Raw genomic sequence first — 12,553 nt, 5'->3', positions numbered from 1 at the left:
ATGGCAGTGCTAAGATGGGAGCCTGGGGTCTGCTTGATGTTAAAGCCCACATTCTTGTCCAGTGTGTGAACAGATGAGGATGCAGTGACGCGTTATGCTACTGTGGAAGCTGAGCTGCATGGGACACAGCCACCTGGAAGGCAGGGGTGGCTGTTTCTCACAGACTGAGTTACATACAAGACAGTAGGCTGTGCAGCCCAGACACCATTCTCCAAGCTCACAGCCCACTATTAAATTTAGGTTAGAGGCTACTCAGGCCATACTCTCCTAAGGCAGCTTCTCCCCGACTCCTCCCCACCCTACCCCCCTCTCTCTCCATCTTCACAGCTGACTCTAATTCTTATTGCTGCAGGGAAATGACAGGCATTTTACCGCAGGCATCCTGTATGCTGGACACATACTGACTAAGGAGATGAACCTCTACCACCTCCCTGCTAATTGGGGATCACAGACAAACTAACTGCAAAGCCAGTACTGTGACCTGCTTGTCCACGGCATGGACCTCCAAGCCTCTTTGAAGCCTTTAAGAAAGGATCCCATTTAGCTTTGTAGGTCTGACATTCTTTCAGTGCCTTTGTCATGCTGTCTGTCTGAGTGTCTGTCTATGGTGTTAATAACTCTTTAAGCATTCTTTTTTCAGTTTTATTTTCTTTGTATGAGCATTTTTGTCGGCTCATGTGTCTGTGTACCACATGCGTGCAATGCCTGTAGAGACCAGAAGAGGGCACAGATCTCTTAATACTGGAGTTGCACATGGTTGGTTATCTGCCATGTAGGTGCTGGGAATCAAACACTGGTTCTCTGGAATGGCAGCCAGTGCTTTCGCCTGCAGATCTATCCCATCAGTCCTTGTCAATAATTCTTAGTAAAACTCTTACCCCAAAGGACAATCTGCCTCAGTGTCACTGTTGAACTCTTAGTCTCACACCTTACCCTCACCAGTACCCATGACCCTAGCCTGTTCCCTAAACCATTTATTCTCTACTTACTGCTTTTGTACTGCAGAACCTTTGCGTATGTTTACCCTTAGTTTTGAAGTCCTGGTCCTCTCTTGCTTCTGGTGCATCAATGTTGCTCAGGCCAAGTTCAGAAGACATCTCGCTTATAGAAGATGCTATTTGACTTTCAAATAGCCTGAAGACTCCTTTGTGCTTGCCACAGCACATGGCACACTTTCTGCTTGTTTTCTCAGTGTTCACTTGACGGATACTCATTGAGCGACACTCTGTACTGACCACTCTACCTGGTTCTGTTCCACTTCCCCTGCCCTCTTAGCTCCCAACACAACATGACGCTCTCAGAGATAACTGGCTTGCTTTCTTTTTTCTATAGAGATGTATCTTATTTTCCTCAACTCCGGAGTAGCTGGCAAAGCTTTGGTTGTACAAGGCTCTTCATAGCTATGTGACCATGTGACCTAGGCCTTCTCCCTTTTCCGAATCTTTCTCTGCTTCCTCTCTGCATGCTCTGCTGGACTCCCAGACATTTAAAGACAATATCTGGCTCTTATTTTGCTTTTGTCTCCATTTCTTAGCCTAGAGATGGAATCTTGTATTTTTATTGAATGAATGATTACCAAGGAGTATGAGTTATGGGGAGTGAACATGCCAGTTTCTCAACCATCCAGGAGGGGCCTATCCCTGAGGCCATATCTTGGTGAGCATGTTAAAGGGCAAAGTTCATACAGACCTCACATCCTCAGGGCCCTATATGGCCAGTGGTCATACTTAAACAGACACAAAGTGACAAGGGAGAAACCCAGTAAGAGATTATTTCGGGTACCTGACTGATGCTCCTGGAATCACTTCTGGTCTCCCTCTTTCAGCTAGCCTCTAATTCTCCTTGTCATTCCCATACCAGGCTCTAGGTCAAAGTAATCATGGTCTGTGGAAGGGCCTGAGTTCCTGCAGGGATGAGCACAGCCTCTAATTGAACAAGCATTAATGGAGAAGGGTAAGAGCCCTTCCTGCACCCAGAACCATCACTCTTATGCTTGGAAGCAGACACGACTGGTCACGTGGCCTGTTTCCAACGTTAGGTGTGCAGAAATCACAGCAAAGACTGGACACTGTGCTAATACTTGGCAGCAGAGTTCTCTTTGTGTCAAGTTTTGTCTTGCAGCCCTGGGGATAAGGCTAGAGCAAGACAAAGCGAGATAGAACCAGTGCTTTTGACATAAAATGAGTAGGGAATTTCAATGAGGACTTTTAAAGAAGAGAAATATAGGAGTGGGGAGGGGCTGGGTGTGCTAGAAGCCAGGGTTTGTGTTGGTGGAACCTCTGAAGGACAGGGATATCTTAACATTTTATTGCATTTTTGTGTGGTGAGAATTCTGGAATCTTTATCTCACTTTAGGAAAGACTGTTACCCCTAAAACTCACGCTAAAGTGGTTTGGGGGCAAAATGAGCAGACAGAGATGGAGGGAGGAGCATATTGTTTTTCTTGGCAAAGGTAAGGCTCGCAGGATGGTGAGACACCAGGCACGTGCAGCTGCAGTTGGTTTATGCATTACTGGGAATGGAACTCAAGGCTTTGTGCAAGCAAGGCAAGCACTCAGCTGAGTGGCATTCCCAGCTCTTCCATGGGTATTCGAAACATGAAAAACATTGACCATTCTAATAGGTAATAGAGAAGGGGAGAGAATTCCAGGCAGAGAGCCCTAACTCAAGCATGTGGGAAACAAGTGATTGAGTAAATTAACGGGAATTCTCTGGAAGGGTAAGCAGGAATGTCAGTGGTCTGCAGCATGTAGTCTGGAGCCTCAAAGGAAAGGGATGATGGCCATGTCAGTCGTGTCCTACTGTGCAGATGCTTCCTCTACTATGGATGCTTTCATGATGACCAAGCTCAGGGAGAAGACCTAGGGACCTAGTGTGGACATCTCTTCAACCCTTGGCTGGGGCAGGTAGGGGTATCACAATTGACCATCAGTTTCATGAGAAAATAAATGGAGACTGGAAAGTAAAGAAATGAGTTGTTTTTGTTGAAGCTTAACAAAAGGGATGCCAGGCAGCTAGAAACACTAAACTCTCACACTCACAGGGCATCATGACTCTGCTATTTATTTCCGAGTAAAAGGAATGTTGGCCCTTCCACCATGCCCTGGAACTCATTTCATAATAGGTTGGTGGGTAGTACTACCTGAGTTTCCATGTGTGTCTGGCAAGTGGGGGAGTTGCCTAAAATTGCAAGCCTTTGTCTTTCTGTGTTAGCCCCCTCTGGATCAACATAAACCTATGTGTTTGGGTTCCTTGCACCTCCAAACTTCTTTTTTGAGTTGGGCCCGTGCCTGGAATTCTTTTGCCTTCTCTTACTTGTTGTAATGGTCTCATTAGTCATCATCAGCTTGACTAGATTTAGAATAACCATGGACAGGGGTTGGACTGGAAATGTAGCTCATTTGGTAGAGAGCTTGCCTCGCATCAACAGGCCTGGGTACCATCATCAGCACTGGATAAACTTGGTAGTAGTGGATAGTAATTCCAGTATCTGGAAGGTAGGGACAGGAGAATCGAAGCTCATAGTCATCCTCAGCTACATAGCTAGTTTGAGGCCAACCTTGAGATACATAAGACCTTGTCTCAAAAAAGAAAAACCAGAAACCAAACACACGCACGCACGCGCGTGTGCACGCACACACACACACACACACACACACACTATTGCCAGTATAAGAGGGGCCTCTGAAAGAAAAGTCTCCTTGTTTACCTGTGGGGCACTAGTGACCATGACAGCTTATTCAGGAACCCCTGTACAAATTCAGTCACCTACAGTGACAGGCAAGCCATGCTCTTGCCCAAGGAGAAGCAGGGAGGGACGGGGGATGTTTCTGTCTGAGATCACTTGGCACTGAGCTCTGTGATCTACGAGTTGCTTTTAATTTCCTGTGCCGGGCGCCAGTAGCCTGATGAAATGAAGCCGATAGCAGGCTCTGCAGCAGCCCTGCTCAGCCCAGGCTTGTCTACTCACTTTAGGGTCATGATCCATGGATTCTGAGAGACAAAAGCTGAGCCCATTCCCAACCTTCATACCTCCCTCCGGCCCAGCCTCCTACTGACCTTGTGGTTTTAGAGGTTGGGAAGAGGGTTTCTGAGTTCCCCACTTGAGCTTTGGGGACTTGGGAGGGATGACTTGGGCCCTGGCTGTGTGACCTTCTGGCCTGACAACTGTTTAAGTCAAATTGCCTTGACCTTATGAACCTCAGTTTCCTAGCCATAGATGGGTGCCATTAGTCATTAGTATAGGCTTCCTTCATGGAATTCTTACAAGGATTCAAGGAGAACAAATGTGTAAGGGAAGGTGCTGGAATGTAGTAGTACCCGTGCTACTAACCAGTAGCAAGTGTTATTTGTCTTTTGTCTCTTGCTGCCCAGTGCTCCTTTTCCTGGGAAGGTATTGAGTAGCTGGATTGAAGAAGGAAAGCCAGCCATCTGGTGGCCATCGATACTGAGGCATAGTGGATTGTCTCCATCACTGGGTTTGCATTTTCCTAGCAGTTTTCAAAGTGAGTTAAGAGCCTGGTTCAAAAGTGTGAATTGGTAAGGGTTTGCTCATAGATTCTTCAGTTTCCACTCCTTCTCCCCCAAATCAGGCCAAGGTCCATGCAGCTCTCTCTGGACAGAGTGCATAAGTAAAGTCTGATATGACTTCTTTCCCCCCCTGCAGCCAACAGTGAGGCCAGATCACCTGAAGCCCAGACACAGGGAAACTTTGTTTTCTTTTAATTTTAAATTGAATTATTTATATTCATTAATTTATTGGTTTGTGTGTATGAGTGTGTGTCTTTGAGTGTGTGTGTGTGTGTGTGTGTGTGTGTGTGTGCTCTCACATGCATATGCTTGCATAAGTGCATGCGTACATGCCAGCGGAGTTCAGAGAACAACTTGTAAGCACTGGTTCTCTCCTACCATCTCATCTTGGGTATTGAACTCAGGCCACCAAACAAGTGGCTTTACCTTCTGAGCCATCTTTCTAGGCCACCAAAGCAGCCCTGAATTATAACTTTACTCTTATCCAGTGCCTTCTTTTGACTCTTGGTACCTCGGTAAAATCTATGGTGTGAAAGCTCCTGCTCAGCTTTGGAAATCACTTTTTGTGCTTCAAAACTGAATGCTCTCATGATGTTATCTGGAATGGCTATAACTCTCCTAATAAAGCTTGTCTGAAATGTAATTTATGTCAGCGCCTTCCTACGGAGCCTATAATTTATTCATCTATAACAGTCATGGGATCAAATCAAGCTTCCTTAGCAAGCTTGAGGAAGAGAAAGGAAGGAGGAATAGCCTTCTCATTCCCTTAGAAAATAAAAAAAGAGCACAGTCTACACTGAGATTAAGATCAGGCCCATGTGTGTCTGTCAGAGTGGTGTGAAATGTTTCCTGGGATTCACGAAGGAGGTAACCCACGAGACACCCCGGGAACTCCCAATGAGGGAGATTTAACAAGCTCAACTTCTTTCCCAGTCTAACATCCTAAAGTATACCAAAGGTCTTGCCCCAGCTTCGTGCAGGTATTACTGTTGGGCACTAAACTTCTGTCCTCCCTAGCCACTAGGCTTTCCCTGTCTGTAGGTGCGACTGCCAGCCCTGATCCACCTGGTGCTTAGTAAGTTCGAGGACTGGGGAAAAGATGAGTCAGGAGGTTCCAAACAGCCCATGCTTTAGCACCCTGGACTTTTAAAGGCATCTAGGAATAGGCAGTGGCCAGACTCAGGTTTCACACCGGTAGACTGACTTAACTGTACCCAGAGACAAATCTGTGGGAATAACTGGAATGCTGATTATATATTGTTTTCACTTTTTTAGATTCCACCTCTTCATTACCCTTCCTTGTCATCCCATCCTCTTTCCAATGGTTCCCTAAATCACCCCCTTTCTACTTTGATGTCATAACATTTAAAAATTCTATCTTCTGTATATAAAAGAAAATGAGGTATTTGCCTTTCTGAGTATAGTTCATTTCAACCCAATGATTTCCGGTTACATTTACTTCCTCGAAAATAACACAATTTTGTTATTTGAGATGAACAATACTCCACAGTGTGTGTGTGTATATGTGTGTGTGTGTGTGTGTGTGTGTGCATGTGTGTTTAGCATGTTTCTTTATCTGCCTACTGATGGACACCCAGGATGATTCCATATCTGGGCTATGGTGATTAGTGCAGCAATCATTGTGGCTATGCTATATCTCTGGATGTGGTGTATCTTATCTCCTGGTGTACTGACTTAGATTCCTCTGGGTATGTAGCTGCATCATATGCTCTTTGTGTTTTCTATTCTTTCAGCAACCATCATAATGATGTCCATAGTGCCTGAGAGTGTGGGTTGTTTATCCAGCTGACTTTGCTGTTTCTCACAAGCCATCATCATCTGCCTTCCACTTTTCACCCCCCCAAACCTCCATTTATCATCTGTTCCCCCCCTCTCCTTTTTTTTTAGTTTCTATACAAACAAGGTTTGTTTCTGTAGATGGAAGTTTCTGTCCTGCCCAGTCCCACAGCCGTTTTATCCCTAATATACACACAGGGGCTATATTAATTATGAATTGTTTGGCCTATTGCTCAGGATTCTTATTGGTTAGCTCTCTCTTATTATTAACCAGTTTCTACTAATCTGTGTATCTCCATGTGGTCTTGGCTTACCCGTGATGCCTGGGACTCTTGCTTCCCCAGCAGCTACATTTCATCTCCCTGACTCTATCAACTACTTTTCTCTATCCCTGTATGGATTTACTGCCTGGCTAAATCCTGCCTGATCATTGACAGAAACACCTTTATTCATCAACAAATAAGAGAAAAATATTCGCAGAGAAGGACATCCTCATCAAGTTTCCAAATTTTAATGATGAGTAACTGAAGGTCCGAAGTAACCCCAAGGTAACAGATGCCCGGCCACTTCAACAGTGGGGCAGTTGTGGCTCTGCTTATGAGGATATGAGAGTCTTGAATCCTGTTTCTCCACCTCTCTGTCCTCTTCTTTCTCCTCTAGAAATGGTTAAACAATAGTGACTCCATCTCAGGATGGTATTGACATTATAAGAAGTGCTCACCAGCCCCACATCCTGACCACCCTAAACATTATCATGCAGATCAACTGTGTTGTGCATTCTGGCAGTGTAAGTTGGACTTGAGTGTATTTTGTGTTTTGTGGTGCAAAGGACTTATTTTGCAATGCAAATGAAAAAATAATCCCGTTTTCACTTGGCAAAGATGTTGGAAGTCAGTACTGGCAAATGTGTGGTGACCTTGCAAAAGGGGAGTCTCCAGGGGGTTGGGGTAATTGTGACATGCACACAGTCACAGTAAGGGTGCTATCATACTTCTGGGGGTCATGCAAAGGGTGCTTGGCTCCTCCTTGGCACAGGACACAGGACCTAGCATCCTCATTAGGAAGACCAATTTGGAGTTGTGCACTAAGTGTGGTAGAATGTTTGTTCAGCTTGGTGCAACTCAGGACAAGCAAATTGTCAATGTCTGAGGATGACAAAAAGGGACATGCAGGGATTTGGAGAGAGCTGTGAACACTAAAGCAAAGGATAAAGGGGGGCGGAGGGATGGCTTAGCAGTTAAGAGTGGGTATTGCTCGTCCTGGGTTTGGTTTGTAGTATCCATGTTGAGCAGCTCACAAGCACCTCCAACTGCAGATACAGATAATTAGATGCCTTTTTTTTTTAGCCTGTGAAGGTAGTTTGCACTCATCTTTACATATCTGCACAGATACTCACACAAATACAAACACAGTGTGCATCTTTAAAAAAAGTACACATTCTTTTAAAAAGTAGTGTGGACTGAACGTCTCATCAGTGTGCGATCAGTACAGAGGAGAAGGAATCTCAGACCACTTGTAGTTGGTACATTAAACAGAGGAGTGGGATCTAAACACTGGAGACCCCAGCTAGTCTGGCATAGTGTACAGAGCTTAATTCCCTCTCTATGGAGCTTGCGACTAGGTGATTATAGATTTGAGACCTGCCTGGATTGTATAGCTGATACCCTATCTTGAAAACCAAAATTAAGGGTCAATGAGAGGGCTCAGTAGGTAAAGTCTCTTGCTGCCAAGCTTGATGACCTGAGTTCAATCCCAAAACCCACATGATAGAAGGAGAGAACGACTCATGCAAGTAGTCTTCTGACATCACGTGTGGTCCTGCCAACAAACAAACATATACAATAAAATGAAACCAAAGCCCAACTGCAAAACGCAGTCAACGTGCCTACCATACATGGCAGACACACAGACCTCTGCAATTGTCCGTCCTTGCACACTTAGTGGCCTCCCATCTCGTTGAGCTTGTTGCTCTCCTCCCACCTTTCAGGTCCATTGCAGTGGGTAGAGTTCATAGGGATAATGAGCATGCCTTATTCACTGCACCCATGTGTGCAATAAAAGAGAGACCCTGCCTTAAAGGATGAGCAGGCAGCAAGTACCATAGAAGCTAAGCATTCGTTGGGTGCTGAGGAGACTGAGATGAGATTCTTGTGGATGCTTCAGTGCCTTGTAAGAGATAATGAGAAGATAGACCTCATCTTCTCTTAAGTCCCGTTTATGTCACTTGGCTTCCTGTGAGCTTCAATTGTGTTACCTGAAAAATGGCAGGAACGGTGGCATCTGCTCATTGGGTTATTCTGAATATTAATTGAGGTATTCAAAGCCCTTGGCATGATGCCTGTCACAAGTTAAGATGCGAGCTGTGAGTTCCTGGTAGAACTGTTCCATTTCTGTGCCTCTCTGGGGAAAAGTTTCCTTTCTCAAGATGTCAGCAATGACAGGAAGACAGCCCAGCAGCCTGAGAAGTTCCCTTATCCCTTAAATACCTTCACTCAGATGGTACTGGATGAAGCTGGATCCTTGCTGACACATCCGAAAAGATTTTCAGAATGAGCCAGAGTAAAGCAAAGTTGGTGAATTTTTCAAGTATTCAGATGGAGTAATACAGGAAAAGGACCACACACAACCTAAGATGTAAGTTTGTGCTCCTGGAGAGAGGGTGCTCAGGTGTCCACATTGTATATGATTCTGCAGTTTGCCAAGCTGCATTCCTTGATGGATGAAATATGCAACAAGGATGAGAGATGAAGAGAAGCTTGAAACCAAAGGAAGATTTAAATGTCAAAAATATGTGTTGACTTATTTTTTTGAAGACTTCTCTTTTGTAGATGAAATTGTAAAGTGGTTTTCTGTAGTTTACTGTTTGTTTAGCTTTAGGAACAAAAGAAATGCTAATGTGGTGAAACACAAGGTTACAAACATTCTGACCATAGGTAAATATTTATTTATTATTAGTTATTTGAGATGCCTTTGGGAAAACACACATTGTTTCTGTAGGCAATTTGACTTTATGGGTTGTGTTGAATTTAAAAACGTTGAGTGGGCTTGTGTGTGTGTGTGTGTGTGTGTGGTGGGGAGGTGAGTGGGAGGGTGTGCATGGGCATGGGAGTGCACATGCCACAGCAAACAGGGAGATCAGAGGACAGCTTTCCAGGGTCAGTTCTCTACATTTCCCTTAGTGGTTCTGGGGGGTGAGCTCAGCTACCTCTTGCTGTGCTATCTGGATGGTGGGAAGTTTCTTGACTCCTAGTAAACAAAATAAGCAAGAGGCACCCTAGGATGAAGTATTTACTTCCCTTCTCATGTCTTCTCACTCTCCTGTTGGCCTACTCTGCCTGACAACTACCACCCACCACCTGTTGGATCAATCACTGTAGGTTATCCACCCCGGAGGTGAAGGTCTGGACTCACACCTTCTGTGTGGCAATGTGAGTGACGGCTGGCATACTGTGAATGTCCCTCTGGTGCCTGCCTCAGCATCCTATATTTGGGGGCTTTGTAGACATGAGGACATTGTCACAGTAAGACCGGGATGCCACGTGCAGGACAACCGGCTCCAGGTTCTCTGCCCCACTGTTGACTTTGGCACTGGGGACTCTGGAGGAGGGTTGCCTTGCCTGCATTCTTCAGGGGAGCAAAGAGGAGAGAAAACAGTGCTGCTCTTGCCAGTTCCATGAGCTCCAAGGAAAAGAAACAGAAACAAGTAACATGAGCAAGAACATCAAAATGGGGCTGAGAGCAGGGTGGGGAGCTCGGCGCCCGTGAGGCAGACTTTAGAAAGAAGCTGTTCCCAGATGGTTGCCAGGAGATCGCTGTGTTGTGCCAGTGTCATCTGTGAACTGAAAGGCGGGGAGCTTTACCCTTGGAAGGGTGGAAACAAGATCTCAACAATGGTGGAGACAAGACAAGAAGGACCACGTGGGTGAGTGAGTAATTGTAACAAGACTAGAAAGAGAAAATAGTGATGTCACCAAGACTGGTGGCGCCAGACTGGAATCCCAGAAGCTGAGGCAGGAGGATTGCAGGATCAAGGGCTGGTTGAGCTTCAGAATGAGTTCATATAAGGTCAACTTGGAGAACTTATTGAGGCCCTGGCAGAAATAAAAAGAAAATAGAGTAGGATGGGGGGAGGGGGTAAATGAATGAATAGTTGCAGGACACAGTGGTCCATACTGATAACACAGCACTTGGTAGGTGAAGACAAGAGGATCTGGAGTTCAAGGGAAGCCTGGGTTGCAGGAGATCTTTCCTCAAAATATTAAAAGAGCAACAGCAAAAAGAAAGATGGTGGACTGGGGAAATGGCTCAGAGGGTAAATTCCTCACTGCCTTAGATTGTCAGACCGACATAAAAGCCTGATGGTGATGCTGCCATTGCTTGTCTAACTCCAGCACTTAGAAGGTGACAAAGGATCCCTGGAGAGAGCTTTCTAGCTAGACTAGCCACATAAACGAGTTCTGGTTTCAAGTGAGAAACCCTGTCTAGATGTGTAAGCTGTAGAGTGATCAAGGGAGACTCCCCATCTCAGCCTCTTGTAGCCTCTGTGTACTTGTGCACACATGTACAACTGTACCTGTACATGCATGCATACACACATATGAGAACACACACATATGCACAGACATGCAAAAAGGAAACAAAGAAAGTAACAATGTCTAGGGTAGACTTCAAAGATTCTCTTTGTTAAGCAGGTGGTGAAATTCTCTTTCTACCCCAAATTTTCACTTTTGATAATATCAGAATTATTTGTCATGGGAGTGATTATATTTGTCTTGGGATATGGGGCAGAATATTGAATGCAAAATATCTTAGTTGGATTTATCTGTCAACTTGGTACAGCCTACACTCATCTGACAGGATGGCCTCACTTGAGGGATTACTTACATACGATTTGCTTTGGTCATATCTCTTGGTGCAGGATATCCTTATTGTTAATTGATGTAGAAAGACCCAGGCCACTGTGAGCAGTGCCATTCCCTGGGAAGATGATCCTGGGAGTCTGAGTCTCTGAGTGAGTCAGCAAGCGTCGCTCCTCTACAGCTCCTGCATTGAGTTCCTGCCCTGACTTCCTTCAATGTTGACCCATGACCTTTAAGTGTAAACTGAAATAAACTGGATCTTCCTCTAAGTTGCCTTTGATTAGAGTGTTCTATCACAGCAACAGAAAGGAAACCTGATTGTCAACTCCTCACCAGCTTTAAGAATGAACAGAGATAGCCTAAAGATGCTGTGATTTGGTCACAGTTCCCTCTGACATTTTATGAGATTGTGGACCTTTTAAAGGGGTGTGTGTGACTGACTGGAGGAAATCAGGTCACAGAACACACTTTTGAAGGGCGTATTGGTCCCTGGTCCCTTCCCCTCCCTTATTACTACCTGAAGTGAGTGGATAGACCTCCTCTAAGGACATTCCTGCCACCGTGTGCTATGCTGTCATAAGCACAAAACATGGGAGAGTCCGTAGATTCTGTCAACCAAATAAGCCTTTCCTCCCCGTAACTGATTTCTCTCCGGCATTTTGTCACAGCACTGGAAATCGAAGCATGCCATCCCTGCGCACATTCCTCACCATTTATAAGAAAACATACCGAACTGCTTCCTTATACAGCATTCACCCTCCACTTAAAATAAAATCATGGCCAATGCACATATTACTGTTGGTATGAATTAGTGCAAAAGTTGATTCGTATAAACCACGCTTCCTTACTCTTGTCCCCTGGAAAGGGGGGACCAACGTAACGCAACTGATGAAGGATTTTAATAGATCTTTCTAAATGTGGGTGAGGAAATACTCCTTAAGTTTTGGGAAGCAAAAGAAGCTATTGATACCTCAAGACAAATACTCCTTTTATCTACTGCTGCTTCTAAAAAAATGCCCCAAGAGTAACTGGCTCAAAACAGCAACATTTATTTTGCTCACGAATTGGCAATTTGGCCAGGATTGGGCAGGAACAGCACGTCTCTCAGCTGGAGCGCCTGGGCTGGAACTGCTCCTGTTTTGCTCACTCACCCACCTCACAATTATATCTGGCTGTCAGCTGGGGCCTTCACTGGGGCTGTGGCCAGGACACCCACCCTCTCCACAGCTCTGATTTGTTCATGATGTCCTGGGTCCCAGGGTGTGCCCTTGAGTGAGAGGGCCAGGTGGAAGCCATTGCACCTTCCTTAAACCCAGCCTGGGAAGCCATCCTGCATTGTTCTGCATGCTAGCCTTCATTTCCTTGAG

The 12,553-nt window shown here is 45.2% G+C and overlaps 1 long non-coding RNA gene across 1 annotated transcript; it reads left to right on the top strand.

Annotated features, from left to right (window-relative positions):
• Window positions 1–9,957: 9,957 nt before the first annotated feature.
• Window positions 9,958–11,455, top strand: LOC121141126. Its single transcript, XR_005878035.1, has 2 exons — window positions 9,958–10,249; window positions 11,246–11,455. It is a non-coding gene; the product is annotated as an uncharacterized LOC121141126 (long non-coding RNA).
• The last annotated feature ends 1,098 nt before the right edge of the window (window positions 11,456–12,553 follow it).

The sequence above is a fragment of the Mesocricetus auratus genome, unplaced genomic scaffold (genome assembly GCF_017639785.1).
Source record: "Mesocricetus auratus isolate SY011 unplaced genomic scaffold, BCM_Maur_2.0 Super-Scaffold_100007, whole genome shotgun sequence".
NCBI classification, from domain to species: Eukaryota; Metazoa; Chordata; class Mammalia; order Rodentia; family Cricetidae; genus Mesocricetus; species Mesocricetus auratus.
Note: the sequence above shows the minus strand (reverse complement) of the source record. Positions and strands in the feature narration are given on the sequence as shown.